We start from the raw sequence: 14767 nt of genomic DNA on the forward strand, positions 1-14767 counted from the left end.
GACTTCAAGGCATTCCGGCCCCGTCCACGCAACGCCTGCAGAGCAAACAGATTTGCCAGGGTCACAGAGTCGTCACCCTTGGAATTGTGCACACTCATTGTGGAGTTATGTCACTCTTTTTCAGGGTTACGTAACAGTCCCCGGGAAGATCAGTGCCGGACGGGTACCCAAAACTCTATGGGGGATTAAGTGAGCACAGGGGCGCCCCTGTGGTTTCTCTGGTGTGATTTCTGTGTTTGAGAGGCCAGGGCCCCTGCAGTAGGGCGGTCAAACCGCAGTGAGCTGTGTGTGCATGCTGGGAACGTCACAGGGAACACCATAAGTCAGATGTCACCGACTTCTTTTGGCTTTGAATTTGCATGGGGTGAACACTGTGGAACTAATGCAGAGCCACAAAATGACTGTGCCTCAGAGTGTCATGTAACTGTGACTAATGCCACATGTTCTTCTGTGTGTGTGTACCTATGCATGTGTGTGTGTGTGTGTCTGCATCAGGGTGTGTCAGAGTTGGGGTCAATTCAAGAAATTAACCAAAATTCATAGAAAATGATTCCTGAATTTCAATTTCCCTTCTCTGAATTGACTGAATTGTAATGGAATTAACTACATCTCAGGTGTATCTGTGTGGGTGTGAGCAGGTGCATAAATGTGTATTTGTGCATGTGCGTATGTGTCTGTGTTTGTGTGTGTGTGTGTGTGTGTGTGTGTGTGTGTCTGTGTGCATATGTTTGTGCATGTATGGGTGTGCATGTGTGTGTTCGTGTGTGGTGAGAACAGGTGTGCTGTCACACACTATTCCGAGCAAACAAACAGATAAATCACTTCATCCCACCCTGCAGGGGGTCCCTCTGATGCTTTCTCAGGTGATATGAGTAAATTGTTCCCTGTCTGTGGAGGAAGTTGATGGCTAATACATTTTATTTGTCTGCCCTGACAAAGGAGCAACAGCCATAATAAGAATCTTACATAACATTTTTCTGTGCCAGCATGTCATTTTTGGACAAAATGAGAACGGCGCTGGTGAATGCTTTCCTTTTTCATGGTGATCTGCCATAAATCCAGCTTTAATAAATAGTTGCTGACCCGTCCGTCTGGTAACCTTTTGGGCACCATCCGTCCCTTGCCAAAGGTCATGGGGATGAAATCCAGACGACTTGGAGACAGGGTGCCAATGTTGTGGACATCCAGATGATCCTGCAGTCTTGGCCGGTGGTGAAATCCAACCCGGGGCCAGCGGTCTGAATATAGCAGGTGTCACTGGAACATATTCCATGTGAATACCTGCTCAGCTCACGTTGCCCCTCCTCAATGCCAGCATCAAACCCCCAGTGTCAGCTTACATAAGTGGGAGCCAGAGCTGCATGAGTGGAGTTTCTTTTTTATTTTGACTGATCCCCCACGGGCTCCAAACATATCTACTGTTTGGAGGGCATGCGTGTCGCTCTGATGCCAACATGCACATAAAGGTCATTGCCTCTGACTGACGTGGCCTCCACCCCACCTCTCCCTCTGAATCATGACCCTCGGCCCCTTTGTGTCTCCCTACAGTCGCATGAATGCAACAGCCATTCAAGTTAACACTTCTGCAGGTAAACCCTCACATTCGCACTGTAAAGCCATTGGTCAGCGTCAGCTAGACAGGATAGAGACCATTTCCAGTGTTGCCAAAGTGTGTAGTTTTAGTGAAATGTGACTGTCCACTCTGCTGGCTATCATTCTCATGAATCATTTGAGAAAGGGAGCTGGGAAATGCAATAACAAAAGCATCCCACGAAAAGCTAAATCAACTTTGCTGTTTTTATTTGCGATGAAACGGGATACAAAATCAAATTGCTTTATTTTTTTCTCCCTCAACCCTCTGAGGACATAAAGTTACTCTGGGGGTCAGGACAATGGTGTGCGAAAGTGGTAGATTTTTGCTGTAAGCCGGCAGGCTGGCGGCTGGCACCTCTGGGCCTGGAGCCCCATTCTCTGTGCAGCGTGCAGCATAGAGGCAGAGAAGCTGACGACACTCCAGGCCCTGATAAAACATCCCAGCCTTACAGGCCAGCAGCGTGAGGAGAGCACAACACCATGTACGATCGCCTCCCCCAGCTAGAGACTCCGGACCGGTCCCAACCGGTTTTGTTTATCGTTAGCGACTCCTGCGGCCCCGCCCCCTAAGCCCTCTAGAATCACACTATTCACACAGGAGATGGAATATCTCTAACGAGACTCTGGAGGCTCATGTCACCCCTGTCGGAAATAAAGCCGTACCATGAGAAGGTTGCCTGAGAGACCACCCCAGTAAAGCATGGTGTGAGGAGAAGGGAACAAACAACCTTGTCATATAACCAACAAGTACATTAGAGGCAAACCCTGCCATTAACTACAGACAGTAAAGTAACATGTCAAAGGGGCAGTTGTTAAGGATACCTCTAGTGATCAACAGTATCAACAAGTTGTGTGAAGAGGCCTTCTAAGGCTACAGTAGGGACAGTACCAGCTGAATCTCCCTCTGGTTGTGAGTGTTGCGTTTTATGTTCCTATGTGAGCTAAATGTCATATCAGGCCCACAGGATGCTAACCTACAGCCTGGTGCTTCAGGTCTGGCCCTCTTACCATTAGATGACCATGTTTCTGGTGTAGATGGAGGTGCTTAGTTTTTATTTGTTGAGTGGTTTATCAGGCAGGGGGGTTGGTGAGAAGCAGCAGTGTAGCATAGTGGTAAGAAGCAGGACTCATAACCAAAAGGTTCAATTCCAAGTTGTGGCACTACTACTGTACCCTTGGACAAAGGTACTTAACCCAGGCTTGCCTCAGTAAATATACAGCTGTTTAAATTGATAACTTTGTGAAAATCGTAACTGATGTACGTCACTCTCGATAAGAGCATCTGCTAAATGCCAATAATGTAATGTATGAGTTTGGCTTCTAAAGCCAACTTCAGTGTATGGTTGTTTAGAGGTGCAGCTTCTCTCTACTGATTGTCTAACCCCTTTGATTCCCTTCCTTTTCAGATGTCTGTTTATCCCCTTTACACTTCATGTTCCTGGTCACATGTGGATTTGTTTGATCTGAGTTTGGTTTTATGAGCAAGTCTAATTAGATATAAGATTGTGACAGTAACTGTACAATACACAGACCTGAATGCACTGTGTTTGGGAGCACCTTCAAAGATGCCCCAATCTAAAGCCCACCAATCACCCTCCTCAAACACTGGCCTCTTGGTTCATTATATTCTGTGGACCTGATGTTTTTTGTCTATTTTTTATATCTGAAAGTGACAGTTATCAGACAGGAAATGAGCTCACCTTGTTTCATGGAAGGACTGATTTCCTGGTTAGGGTGGTAGAGCATTTTGCAAAAGCATGGCTGCAGAGTGCTTTGTCCTTGAATGCTACTTAACAACGTGATCTTTTTGCAGGTTTGCAGGGAGCAAGCTGTCTGGGTTGGCCCTTTCGTCGCAGACCACTTACTGTTTAACACCAGTGCCTCTTGACAAAGGTGAATCAGGAGTGGTCCTTCTAAATCTTAGAAATGCTGGAGAGAGCAAGGTGTTGTTGGCATGTTGCCAGGCAAACATTCAACAGCTCATAATCAATCTGCTTACCATTAATTGAAAGCTAGCTCAACATAGTCTTACACCCTCACCCCTGCCTCCAAGGCAATCACAAGCAGACCTGGATTACTGCAAGCAGATCTACTGTATTAAAGAGAGGGTGGCAAATCTCCCAGTCCGAGCTTGGCCATACCAGCAACATGGCTCTCAAAGGAAAAAAGTACAGCAGACCTCTAGAAAAGCAAGAGCTGTTTTAGCAGAGTCTCAGATTCTAAATGCTTCAAAATGCACTCTAAAGTGGTCTATATGTTAAAATGGTTATGAAGCCAAATTTCTAACCATGTTTGTCTCCTACCATAAATCTGTCATGGTCACAATAAAACAAGCTGAGGTAACAGACATTGACCTTGATGTTTAAACACAATGGTTTACTGTGGCTAGAAGTGACCCTTGTTCATTGGATTTAATGAGGTCCAGTCTGTGAGGGGATGCCCCTTCACCTGTCTAATACAAGGAATTCACTGTAGATAGAATCTGGGTAGGAATTCACTGTGCAATAGAATGTGGATAGCCTGTGACGTCAGTTCCAACAAAGCCACATGGGTATCTTTTACACCTTAGAATTCAAAGACTGCCATCAAAGACCACGTGCAGAGTATTAAACACCCTAAGAACACTAACAACACAATTAGCCCCCATCCTGTAATTTGCTCTTCACTGGCCAAGGAAAAATGACCTAAAATGGCAGACAAGATTTGCGTTAACAGACTCAGATTCATTGTTCCAGAAGATCTGATAAAAACTCACTTACTGTGAGTCCACCAGGCTGATCTATTAAATGATCTGACGTTGTACTAAATAAATGCAAGATCTGGGTAACGTGTCAACCCTACACAGGTCCTCATCAGACCTGTACACAAATAAATTAGACACACTCACAGGTTTATTGACTTATGACAGGTACATTATTCTTTTAAAATGTAATTAAGTTTGAAAGTTTCAAATGGACAGAAATAAGGACCAATATGGTAAAAGGTGGCTCTGCCTCTGTTACCGTACTGGGACCAGTGGCAGTCAGACAGTTTCTTTAGGCCCTTCCGAAACATTTACATTTGAATCTAAATTGATGGTGGAAATGGTGGAGTGACAAATAAGTGTGAAGTGTAACAACAAGCAACCACTGGCATTGTAGCTTAGCGGAGTAGTAACTCAGCCTGTGACTGAACTGTTATAGGTTCAAATCCCACATGCGATCCTGTAGTTTTAGGTATTTCATTGTGGCTGCTTAAAAATGCTTATGCAAAAAAGCAGTGAAGGTAATTGCTTAATGTAAGTTATGAAGGTCATCCCAGGTAAAGGTGTGCGCAGGATAATTACAAAATTAATGTGTTGGCAGTAATACAGACACAGAAAAACCACACATTGTGAAATAAATACCTCAGCGGTACTAAAGCACCTAGTCAAAAACAGCCCTTTCCCAGTTAGTGAAACTTAGTATCTGTTTCATTTGTCCCACCATTTTTTTCATTCTTATAAATTATGCATTTAGATAAGTTCAGCAGCTAGCTAATTCAATATTAGTTCGAGACTGTGTCTCTTCAGGGTCTGTGGTGTAGTACGCAGATAGAGCTGCAGGTGGCTGGTGGGCAGCCATTGCATGCCTCCCACATACCACACATGCACTTGAGTGAACAATGACGCAGAGTGACGCGGCTAGAGCTTCTTTTTTGTGCTGTCACATCTGGAGAAATAAGGAAAGGCTGCTGCTTCTTAAGCTTTTCTTTTGATTGTTTGAGTTTATCAGATGACATATGTGTCTCTTTAATTTGGTGACTCTTCATTTCAGCAGAATGAGTCGCACGTGGAGAGCTGTTGGCTGAGGTGACTCAGTGAATGACATCCACAGATGTCCGCTCCACAATTATGTGTGTGTGTGTGTGTGAGAGAGAGAGAGAGAGAGGGAGAGAGAGAGAGAGAGGAAGAGAGAGAGAGAGAGAAAGAGAGAGAGGGAGAGAGAGAGAAAAAAGAGAGAGAAACAATGTGTGGGACATTCACAAAGTTTGGCTTACACTTCTAAATGGTATTTGCTGGTACGTGACAGAACTGGCAAAAGCTGAAGGAGTGAAGGGGTGAGGGGTCCATCCTGACTATAGGGCCCCCCCCACCACCCCAACCTGCACGTCCTCAAGCACTCTAATCAGGCAATGAGATGTGGGAAGTGAAGCACGAAGGCAAGGGAGAGGGGCCCTGAAGGTGTGGCTTAGGGAGCTGGCTGCTCATTGGCTGGGCTGACTCAGCTGAAGCAGCGCCTGCCAGGGATTTCGTGAGTCAGCGCTGACTCAACGCTCCTGCATTCTGTGGCAGACCAGCAGAGGGGAGAGTGGGAATGTAGGAGAGAGAGAGAGAGGGAGGGAGAGAGAGACAGACAGAGTTAGAGAATCAGAGAGAGAGGTGCAGAGAGTTAGAGTTAGAGAGATGGTCACATTGGCTTTGTTACAATGCAGGACACCCTGAGGGAACAGTACAGCTCTGCCCGGAAACTTCCAGAAGCAGCTCCATGCTGGCTGGCCGGTGGATGTTGCACATTTGACAGAGAAAATCTCTTTTTCACTCATCCACAAATTGTCCTTTCAATCTTCAGGAGGACCAACAAAAATATGCCAGATAAAAAAATGTTCAGAAGGCATTGCCCCAATTTTTACTGGCTCTCTCCCTTCACGCTTTCTCATGAGGTTTCATGAAGTAAAAATAGAGAGCATCTCTTTTGCTTAAAATACAAGATCCAGAACCAGCACACTGCTTATTCCCCAGAAAAAAAAAATAGTGAAAGCCCAAAAAAAATCACAGTTTTGGACACAACTGTCTTCGTAACATTTGCCTCAGCGTCAAATGATTCTCAAGGCACCTCTTTATCCATTTCAGGACAAGGGAACTCTCCTCAGGTTATGTAAGGTTGCTCTGTTTTATGTCCAGGCTCGGCAGGCACATCAGATCAAATCCACATTTTGGCTGCTCCTCTTCTTGTCCTTGCCATGGTTTTCATCAGGTTGTCGCTTAAAGACAAACTTCTTCAGACAGTACGATTTCCCATCACACGTAAACCAGGTCCTGTTGGCTAGGAGGCCGTCAGAAATGTGGCCTGCAAAAGGCGCCGCGGTTTCTCGTGGTTTTCGCAATCTCGAACCCAGCCATTGTGCTTTTTTTGGCTGCTGGTTGGGGTGACGGCCTGCACTTACCGCTCAGCCTAGCCGCGGGGCAATTTGTGTAATATCATTATGGTAAGCGACTCTGAACAAGGAAGAAATCGCGCAACCTCTAACACATAAGAAGCCAAAGTGGAGCGTGACAGGTAAAACAGCTTCAAGAAGCAAATGTGAGCTCTTCATATAAATCAGTCATCCAGGAGGCCTTACTGAGCACCTGTGTAATCCAAATCATGTTGACACATATTACATGCAAGCTGTATTATTCAACCCTGTAAATGGTACTCAAGTAGTTAGTAAGTTTTCTACGTGAGCAGCTTGTTCTCAATGAAAACTGAGCCCTGTGGCTGGGCTCCCCATGCTCATTAGCCTGACGTTTTGCATATCGCCTATCCTTGGAGAATCAGCTACGTTAGATTGTGCAAAATGCAAAGTTAACCTCTCTGACGTAAAATTTTTCCATCGCCTGGAGCTAATTAACAGCACCCGACTTTCTGGAGTTTTCTGGAGCTCTCAGTCATAACATGTTTTTTTGTGTCTGAGGGGAATTTCGGGTCTGCTTTCATTCCTGTAATCTGTTGGACAGGAGAAGAGTAATTTATAAAGCAGAAACGTATGTTAGTCTTCAGTTTAGCAAGAAAAGTCTGTAGGTGCCAGGATCATGGCATGCCTTTCCCTGTAGGTTAAATACTATCAATAGCAATGGTACACACAAAAGGCTATTTCTTGATAGAGTTTTATATTCCAGCTTTGAAAGCTCCTTCTGGTAGCAAGAACAGCTTGCGTCATTGACTGGAGGAGGGAGTCAGGTTTCAGGCCCACATAAATGGTTCAGAATATATCCCTGTAAACAAAATCATAGATACCATTACAGATAACAAATTTTTGACATTCCTTTCAAAACCTCCCCTAAAAACTTTACAACATGTCATTGACCCACTATGGAAAGCGGGCTATAAGAAAAAAACACTCTTTCAAATTGATGCAGGACACTAATAATGAAACATTTCCTTAGGTCTAATTTAGAGTCCAGCTTACTTTGTCAGCGGTGAGTGTACATTGCTCACATGTGTCATCTTCCTCTTTGTGGTTTTGGCATACATATATCCTCATCAATTTCAGTCATTCCAGTGTCCATAACTACTTGCCGCAAGTTGGCCTAGCACAACAGGAGCTTGTGCTGTGTTGCCATTCATAGCTAGATTTTTGTCTTATACATTTTTCCAGACAGGCCTGGTACTCAGTACTAGCACTAGACAGTCTTGGTGGTTCCTGTTGTGCAAAAATGTCAGTTCTTCCATTATTTGATCAGAAGTCAGTTGCATATAGGAAGCCAGACAACTCTATCAAACACAAGTTGAGAACCTTTAAACTAATATCCCGTTCAAATTGTGAATACTTGATAGTAGAGACATAACTTACTTATCTAAACAGTGAGCATAATCCACAACGCTGGCCTTAAAGTATATGAAAATCCTCTACCCCATGGCACTGGCTCTCTGTAACATTTCTATAGTTTTTTTTTTCAAAAGACTGTGTTCCAGCCCTTTTTAGCGATGGCAAGGTAGCAGGTTTAGGCATTTACCCCGTAAAGACTGCTAAATATGTGGCAGTACTGAGGAGATTTACAGGCCTTTATAAAAACCTGACAACAACCCTGGGACAAAATATGGCATGGTGGAACATTTCCCGTGCAGAATATAAACATCCGCCTGGAAGGGACAAATCCTATTTCTGAATTTATTTTACTTTTTTATTACCAGAGGAAAAAAGAGACGTTTGGTGTTCAGGGGCTGTGAATTTTCTTTTGAGAAATTGGCCTCTTCCAGGAACCACACTGTGCCATGGCTTTGAGCCACAGGAGGGGGACCTGAAAAGCAGAGTCTGTATTCAAAGGAAAGTTAATCCATTCCTTTAATTAGCCAACCCACGCTAGTACCACCAAAGCCTCTCATCTTTCCAAAGTTTGTACTGCCATAGTGTAGAATTGAGTTGATGCAGTCATTGAGATGGAGCACTGTTTAGAGTGCAGAGAACACCAGTGTGGAACGTGGTGCAGAATGTTATAGCTTTTGCTTTAGAATGGTCTGGTTAATGAGTAAGAACACTGTTTAGTATGGCTTGGGCACTGACACTGAACATGGCAGAGAGTGATATAGGTGCTACTGTAGAATCATGTGGTCGCTGAAGTAGAATGCTGTTTAGAACGATGTGGCTGTTGGGTTGGAACATCATTAGACACGGTTCAGAGGCTTATGTAGCCGGCTGTGTAGAACCATGCATGCGCAGGGAGATGAATCACTGGGATTCCACTGGGAGAGAGAGGGAAATTAGGTTAGTGGTCCACATGAATCACTCCACCGTAGCAAACATCTGCTCTGTTCCCTGGCAATTGCGTGCTTTCATCTTGATAATGTACAAGCACATGCCCATTCTGAGGACACACATGAACACACACACACATTCTAGAGAGTCTTTGACAATGCTTAGGCTTGGAGGTGATAAACACTGAGCTTGGAGGTGAGGCACCCTTGCCTTGGAAGCTGGGCACCCCCTGTCTAGACTCGGGACTCCGAGGCTCTGAGGCTTCTTGCACGGCCAGCACATTTTACCCCCGCATGGGGAGGAATGTGACAGGGTGGAATTTCGGTGAGGGGGGCAGGGGGAGGGAGCTGCTGGGAGAGGCGACTCGTCTGCAGCCCGCACATTGAGCTATCAGCTCTGAAACACCTGCTGTTTTTCTCCGCACAGCGACCGGGGTCAAGGCTCGCAGTGACTCAGGAGAAATGGATCAGCCAAGAACTGGCCCGGTCGTGAGTCAGTCTGCTTCTAAAAAAGGGAGCTCTCAGCCTGGAGAGGGGGATGTAATCATGGCCCCATCTGACCTTCTGACAGACTAAACATTTTTAACACACAAGAGAGGAAAAAGGCCTCGAGTAAAGCTCATGAGAATAACAATTATGTACAGTCATGTTAAATGGAATTGCACTGCCAAGGAATGTCACACACACACACACACACACACCTCTGTGACACTACAGTCATCGAAGCAACATGTGTTACTACGCTATAGTGTTTCAGCCATACCAATAATAGAGCAGTAAAGCTAATGCAATGAGGGCACACAGTGATATGAGTTCTTAGAAAAGGGGCAGGGGCATAACGCCTGTTCGAAAGAGCATGTATGCAGCTGTTGCAGAGATGTGTCAGGGATTTGCCCTGGATCTGAGCTTAGGTTTCCACAGCCAATCGGGGCAATTCACTCCTGTCCCCTGCCCCCCACATACGATTTTTAGGAACCTGCCTTTTCCCTTAAGATCACCCCCAAAAATGTTACAGTCATTGCAGACCACACCTGAATATATTATTGGAGCCAAATAACATTTTTAGTCGTCAAGTAAGAGGAGGAAACATGGCTAAGGAATTGGGCGCAACAGCTGAAACGAATATCCCCTGTCTGCTGCTGCAACACTCTATGCCAAAAAAAAGACTGTCTGACTTTTAACGCCACACTCTGAAATCAGAGAGCGGACAGTCAGTCTAGTCTAAGTGGTTTGTTTACAGCGGAGGTGCAGAAATGAAATGCTCCTTTGATTCTACAAGCTCTGTCACTAATCCCAGCTAGAAAGGGCCAATCATCAAAATCAAAGATCATGCTTTCAGCACAATAGATTAATAACACTATTTCCCCTTGCTTTGTACAGCCATTGTGACAGCATGGCTCCTGGTTGAAGAAAATGCAGCTTTTATCTTATTGCAGTCCTGACGTGAAAGCAATGTTCTTAGCTCTAGCTAGCCACATTAATACCTACCCAAATATAAATTGTACGCTTAGGGTTGTCAGAAAGCCAGCTGTAGCTAAGTTAGTTTGAAAGCGAGGAGATTATGCGCAGTAATTGTTTTTGCCAATACAGTAATGACTTTGTTAAGATTTGTTAATACTTACTGGTTCGAAGAAGAGAAGCATTAGACCATTAATGGATATTGCTCCTGAATGATGGAAACAACTCTCATCTAATTAGTTTATATAGTTTGTTTTCCATTACCATTGAATGAAGTGACTATGCAGAATAGGAAAATTCTGGTCAAATTGATAACCATCACCAAATTCACCTAAAAATCAGAGTGCAAAGGCATTGTTTATGCTCTCCTCTGTGCTGCTTGTACAGATATTGACATTCCCATGGCAACTCTAAGGCACACTGCTAAGGCATTGCTGTTGCTTAGATGATATGAAAAACAAAGACCAAACTGGAATGACCCAGGTGCTGAAGACACTTTAAAAAACACCCCCCACACGCTCCCTTCACATCAACAGCTCTGAAGGTCAGAGGATGACCCTGTACTCAGATCATGTTGCACCTAAACCTCGCCCCAACATATGTAAATGACCGTGCACAGTTCGTGGGTGTGGTTTCAGCTTTTACAGGGTAGCACTTGAACCTTGCGGTTATTCTGGAGGCACAGACAATCCCTGAGGAATGCAGACCACCTGGCCGTCCAAAACAGCCCGGGCCCTTCCAGCGCCATGTGCCAGCCAGCCACTGTCAGCTCTGCGGAGCAACACAGGGCATTTGGCTGGACAGGTGCGCCTGCCCGCCGCTAACAGCTCAGAACAGCTGCCACCTCGGCCAGAGTGTTTTTGCGTCACCGTGGCGACGTGGGTTACCAGAGTTTAGAAGTGGCCTGCCCTGCCACCGGCTCCGGTGTTTTCGTTCTCGGGGGAGTGCCGTCAGCAGTGACAGTGTGCAGAGGGCCTGTGCCCGTTCCCTTTCCTCCGATGATTGCTCTCCCTTAACACCGGGCACTGACAGCTACAGTAAACAGCTTGCCTTGCAGAAAGGCGCCGAGAGTGACTCAGAGCATGCCTGCCAAACGTGTACCCAGCTGTAACACCAGATCAGTCCATCACTTGGTAGCAGGTAATAGAACAAGATGGGAATAATCTTAGAGTGTCCCAGCATTTGAGTAGTGATGGAGACTGCCTTTAAAAGGGTACAGAACAGTGTGATCTCTACATTAGAAGAAGAAACAGAACCTGCCATCCACTGTTTGATGGAAATCAGACTATACAGGTCTATTTAATGGCTTAAACTCCATTTGGTGCTTACTCTTAGTATTTCAACAAAACAATGCAATGCATCCAGGTGGTCATACCATGTGATTCAGTCTGCAGGTCTCTCATTGAATTCTCCTATCAGTGACTAACTCTTACAACAACTGTATACTGCAGTCATAGTTCCTTTTATTGACAGCTTTCGATTTCCTTAATAAAATATTTCAAATTTAGGGCTGACAGTATCCATTTATTTATTATTTTATCCTACTACATTCAGCCACACAGAATGTAATTGTATTCTCAAATTAAAATGGATTTTTTTTTTCTCCCCGGGGCTCGTTTTACATACAGTAAGAATTAGTGTACAATTCAATCAAATTAACTGTGTAATTGGCCCTTTTTCTGGACTTGTAAAAAGTCTTATTTTTTAATCATATCATAATTGGTCATATTGTGAATATGAACCCTGAAGTTCAGAGAGAAAAAAGTGTTTCTTTTCAATGGTACCTTTTGTACTTTTCTTGCACATTCACGTACATACATGTATTTTTCTTCAAACTGTCCCTTATTAAGACTGTAATTCAAAAATCATGCTGATGTTTTCATGGAAAGACACTTAAGAGATGCAGCTTCAGTGTCGTCATGTTGTGGAGGTCAAGTCTCTCCTAGTGCCCAAGCTACCCCCTCCTCACCCAGCTGCCCACACATACACAGGCACCCACCCAGTACTGTGCAGCGGCCGTGGCTGGACACAGCACATCCTGTGGGCCCAGTAGCACTGTGGCGGGATTAGGCGCTGAGAGGAAACAGCTGAGGCCTGCGTAACGTCAGCACACCTCATTAATACCGCGCTCCTTTATTCTGGTCTCAGAGGTCAGCCCTCTACAAAGGCCTGGGGCCTGCAAGTGTCAAAAGGAGGGTGGTGGGGGGGGGCAACGGCCGAAACCGCTGGCACAAAGGTACGCAAAATGCTGATTCATCATCCACGAGGCCAGAAAGGGCCTGCGTTAGCCTGAATACTGACCCCTCCTCTTTTTGGTTTAACTGATACCTTATGTGGCAATGCAAATAATCTCATCCCTTTCACCCCCATGGTGAGAAACAGGATTGGTTAGACCTGCTATTTTCAAAGACAAAATTTGACCCTCAAGCATGGATGGTGCTTTAGAACCACATGCAGGATCTGTGAATTTCACGGCAACACAGCAGGCTTTTTTGAACGCAATGTCATCAGATGGTCATTCACATTAATGCATTTTAGACTGAGACCTGTCCCATCCTCATGCGTGTGGTTCTGACCTCTCGCTTTCTCTATCTGTCTATCTCTTGTTTACCATTCGATCAATTGTTATGAAACACGGCTGACGCAACTGAATGGATTTTCAAAGTGTAACGTGATCAATGTGCTCCTTCACCAATTACGGTAGGAGGAACACCTTATTAAAGGGTTGATGTGAAGCAGTGATCTGTCTGTGGCAGTAGCATGCGGTATTTAATATCCCTTTGCAAATGACCTTGGATGAAAAAAAGGCCTACCACCATCCAGGGCTTTACTTTTGCCTGTGAGGTCATTTCAGTGCCAGGAGGCCTATTCAGTGATGTACAGTTATCATACCCTCAGATGAGTTTGCAAAAGACACATATCCTTTTGATTAGAATTTCAGAGCTGACTTTCATATCAATTTGATTTACTGCTGAAGATCATTTGAACAAAAATGTCCATTTTTTTTCTAGGCCTGACAAAAAACAAAATATTCCTTACTCTAGATTCTACTGGCTGTCAGACCTTTCAAAATCCTGCTCTGAACAGGTCCACCCCGGTTCATGCAATATTCAGGGTGAATCAATAAATCATGCAGCTGCCATTTGGTTCCACAAGTGCAGGGGATCATTCAGTGCTCCTAGAGAGAAGGGCGTAGAGGGAGTTGTAGGGTAGATTTCAGTACAACCGCCATGCCACATTTTCCTTAAGTGTGAGTGATGAATTTAAGTAAGCATCAGATTACTTGCCACTTTTGTCAAAACCATTATTATCTGGGTGGCCAATGAAATTTGCAAAATATATTATGCAGGAATTATTTTAAAAATGACCACTTGCATATAATTATTGCTCATTTTGAAGGACAAAGACTTACTGTAATTCCTCTCAAAGACACTTGTCACCTGTCTCCCCCCACTGCTCTGACCTTGAGTGAGTTTTAAATTTGTTTGTGCCTCATGCTCCCCGGCCGTGGGAGGTCACTGGGTGACCGGTGACATGTTGTCTTGGCGTCTCCTTGTCCAGCACCTCAGGGTCAAAACCATCTGGCTGAGTGTGCTGGGGAGGGGATTTCACACACTGACAGCAGTGGGAGAACCTGTTCTGGGGGGTTTCTGGACAACAGTCTAGCTTGCAGGATGGTATTAAGAGCTTCCAGGCTTGAGCATGTCTAACACCGGCTTCAGGCATGTGTGGAGGTGTCAATGCACCGTCTCCTGTAAACACATTGCTGCATTGGACCCAATCCATCTCAATGCATCGTGTTATTCCCTGGTGGAGCTGAAACTCACCAAGCGATAGAAAGAATACAAAAACACAAATGTACCAGAGAATTGCTGTACCTGTTTTGCAGTGGGACCTTTCTGCTTTGGTCCTCAAGTTTGAGTTGTAGTGTGATTAGTTGGCACACACCACCAGTTGAAGCAAAAACAACTGGAGACAAAAACAATTGATTAAAGTGGATTGTTATGCTGAGACTTACAGAAAAAAGTGATACATTGCTTAGTCCCTGTACATTCGCCATTCTCTAGTGACATAGAATTTAATGAACAAATATAGCATCACTGCAAAACCTCACCAGTAACAGGTTAGCTGGCAAAAAAGCAAGCTGTTTGTGAACTTAATCTCCCCTCTAACATAATTTTACATTCTCAGACATTGTGAGATCTGTAGTAATGCTTCTCTCTCACAAATGAATGCATTGT

The sequence above is a fragment of the Megalops cyprinoides genome, chromosome 4, assembly GCF_013368585.1.
Source record: "Megalops cyprinoides isolate fMegCyp1 chromosome 4, fMegCyp1.pri, whole genome shotgun sequence".
Lineage (NCBI taxonomy): Eukaryota > Metazoa > Chordata > Actinopteri > Elopiformes > Megalopidae > Megalops > Megalops cyprinoides.